The following is a 3,528-nucleotide window of genomic DNA, read 5'->3' on the forward strand; positions in this document are numbered from 1 at the left end:
AATTATTTTTGTCCAGTACTTTATTTTATGACCTGCAAAATTAATGACATTCCCATCGGCCTCAGTTGTATCTTGTGTTAAGTGCTAATTAGCAAACGTTAACATGCTAAACAAGACTCGGTCAAAACCGAGTATATGGCTGGACCGTGTTTGATCAGTCTGTGAATTTGTGGCTAAATTTTTATACAAATAGTCAGTGGTCATGTCTATAATGTTAAATCCAGCGGTACATGGTCCAGCGAGGACACTAGTGGACGCACTGCTCCACTCAACTGGACGTTCAAGCGGTGACGTACCCTATCATTAAATGCACCTGATTGGTCCCTGGTTTTCTACTCTTACGAAAAAACACAGTGTTGTCAGCCAATGAGAATCCAGTAATGCGACTGATCCGTCTTTCATATTTCTTCTCTTTACACACCAACCTCCATCCAACCTGTTAATACGCATTCATGTGAAATGTAGTGGTGTCTGAATTCAAATATTGGCTCTGTGAAGTAAATGTCCCTCCATCCCCATTTTCAATTTCAAGAGATTTTTCACCACCAAACTTATTTGCGGGCAACCAATAATGTGTTACAAACAGCTCGAGAAAAAGCATGAACAACAAAAGGGCAGTAATGAAAGATTGAAAATCTTTTGTAAAAGATAAGGATGGCGTTTTGCTATTTTTAGTTATTGTCAACAGACAAAACTCATGAAAGACCAAAACCAACAGTCTCTTTCTCAATACTTTCCAACTTCCCTACCATGTCTGTGGCCACAAAGCTCTAAAAAACAAGTCACAAATATACATTGTCTTTTCTTTTTTTTAAAAAGGCTAATTTTCTACAGCAAATGGGCACTACAGTTTAGCAAATGTTACTCAAACAGAAGTAAATATTGTGCATTTGTATGGGACTATTTTCCGCTGCGGATTAATCCACATTTGGTGCTCTCTGAGCATTTACAGCACCAGGACAGTGTATGTAGGATTGACTTAAACTACAGTTCCATGTTCATAATGAAGGAGCATGCCACTCAGGGCAATGTTGAGTCTCATTGGTCTGTTTTTGATCAACAATAGGACAACATTGGAGCTCTGTGGCACAGAGGAATAAGCTCTATGAGCCTTTGGATACAGACCCATCAATACATTAGTAATGCAAACAGCACTTAACTATGAACATAAATGCACTTTTCTCTGCTGCTAAACACAACTGCAAATATGGTGTATGACTGCAAATTGTGTGAAATTGTGTCTGAAACGTTTACTTATTTTATTTTTTGGCATTGTTAATTGTAGTACTTATTTACCCTATCTTTTTTAATGCACTGACGGGAGCTGGGAGAAACAATATTTCATTTCCTTCTGTGTATGCAAATACTCAGTGAAATGACAATAAAGTGAATCTTGAATCTTGAATTTTGAATACATAGTTTGGTCTTTTCATGGGATTTGTTGACAATAATAATAAAAAAATAGAATATTGTTTAACTTTAAACATAACAAGAAAAAAAAATACACACTCACTTTTTGATATCTGCTCTCCTGTTGGCTTCTGGTGGTGTATACAGGTATCACAGGAGGTATCCCAAACCACATAATCCTCAATTTAGTAAACCCAAGGCTGGCCCTGAAATGAGTTGGGACAAAGACTTTAAGTAACGAAAACTTGCTATTCCCAATCACATTTATTTGTAAAACCTAAAAACAGTCTCCATGACATCACCATGCCTCCACTTAAGTGCCCCCCACTGCTCACTCATCACTGCAGCACTGATAAGTGATTAGTCAGCTGCACCTTGAGAGCCTGTTAGAATATTATCATCATTCATTACCATGAACACACAGACATGACACATAGGCCTATATTTGTAGATTTAGATTTAGACTTACACTTTCCGAGGATATCATCAGCTTATCTCCGATGTCCATGATGAAAAAATGAAAGTCCACAAATCCACTTAGACATCATAAGGAAAAGACGCTCCTTCGTGACTCCAGAAGTCGCCTAAGAATCATCACGTTTTTATGTTTTCTTCTGTATTTAAGTGATCCAGTAATACTTGTCTGTACATACATGAGGACATTGCAAACATCAACTACCAATAGATAATTCGGCATACTTTCAAGGGTACTAATTTAACAACATGTCAACAAATATAAGCTAATAAACAAAACAAGTTCAAATTGTAGACGACTGCAAACCATCTTTACTGCCACCTACTGGACTGGAGTGTGGGGTAGTAGATTGGCAAGAAAATAAATTAAAATGTATTTATTTATTTATTTGTTTATTTATTAATTTATATTAATATTTAATAAAACTAACAAAAAACAACTAAATCATCTCTATTACTTCTGCTGCTCTTAAGTAATGAATTACTTATTAATTAATTACTGACTGGAAAGGTAGTGTTTTTAATTCTTTTATCAAAGCCACTACCAAGTGCCTCAGGGCAAACACGTTTATCTTATGTACTGTGATCACATTTTTCTTTTTAATGATTTAAAGTCAATTACTGGTAATTAAATGCGTGTGGCAGGAATTACTACACGCTTTGTATCTGTTATTCTCATTTGATTTGATGTAAATACATGGTAGACATATGTAAAAACCCTTTAATTGTGCAAAGTTTAAAAAAAAAAGATGCAGTTTTATTTTTGTTGCCGCTCTACAGGCATGTCCAGAGAAGGGACGTTTTGGAAGAGTTGATTTAATTCGTTAAAAAGAGATAGTTATATGTTGGATAATAAGGGAAACCACTGAAAGGACTCTTCAAAACAAAAGTAATGGATTATCTATTTTTCTCTGGGCTTACCTTTTAAGTTTTCTAACATTATAGCACACTATAAAAAGCTCAGCAGGCACTGTAAGTGATGTAATGGGGTCTCAGCAACTATTGCTGCTACCACAGAGACTCACATTTCTACTTTTAACAAAGTAATGAATTACTTATTAATTCATTACTTTCCTTGATGTATTCTCTAGCAGATTCCCCAATGTAATATTGTGTTCAATTAGTCCTGATATTAATTCCCTTCTTAATTTCTCCATCATACCTGTTGCAATCTATTAGTACATGTTTGACAGTTTCTGGTTTATTACAGTGTGTGCATAGTTAGTCCAGTTGGGTGCTTGCCTAGACAACTTGCTGACTAGGATCGATACCATAGAACGTATAGTTGATATAAATAGAAGTGAAAGTCAATTGTTCGTTCCATTGCAACATCAGAACTCAGCAGCAAAGCAATACGCTTTCGCCATTTTGGACTATGCGACTACCGGACGCCAGTAAAACGTCTGCCTAAGAAGTGCCGTAAAAAGTTAAACAAATTAAAATAAATTCTATTGTCATATTCTACCGAAATGGCCTGTGCTGAACAACAAAATATTGTAAATATAATAAGCGCTTTCAGTCCAAAATGGCGGCAGCGGCTGTTGTCAAAAGAACACCGGAGTTTCTAGTCTCTGCTTCTATAATCTTTATCAATGTATGGCAATTTTATACTTCCTGTTTACATCTCCCAAAGCATTACGGGAA

At 35.8% G+C, this 3,528-nt stretch overlaps 1 long non-coding RNA gene across 2 annotated transcripts; it reads right to left on the reverse strand.

The window, feature by feature from the left end:
- Positions 1-209: 209 nt before the first annotated feature.
- LOC119500541 lies at positions 210-2,147 on the reverse strand. Of its 2 annotated transcripts, none has more exons than XR_005209637.1 (3): positions 1,822-2,147; positions 1,514-1,616; positions 210-436 (listed from the first exon to the last, which is right to left on the reverse strand). It is a non-coding gene; the product is annotated as an uncharacterized LOC119500541 (long non-coding RNA). The 2 variants fall into 2 exon arrangements; XR_005209636.1 differs by having other exon boundaries at positions 1,880-2,143.
- Positions 2,148-3,528: the final 1,381 nt, after the last annotated feature.

This window comes from Sebastes umbrosus, chromosome 2 (genome assembly GCF_015220745.1).
Source record: "Sebastes umbrosus isolate fSebUmb1 chromosome 2, fSebUmb1.pri, whole genome shotgun sequence".
Classification (NCBI taxonomy): Eukaryota; Metazoa; Chordata; class Actinopteri; order Perciformes; family Sebastidae; genus Sebastes; species Sebastes umbrosus.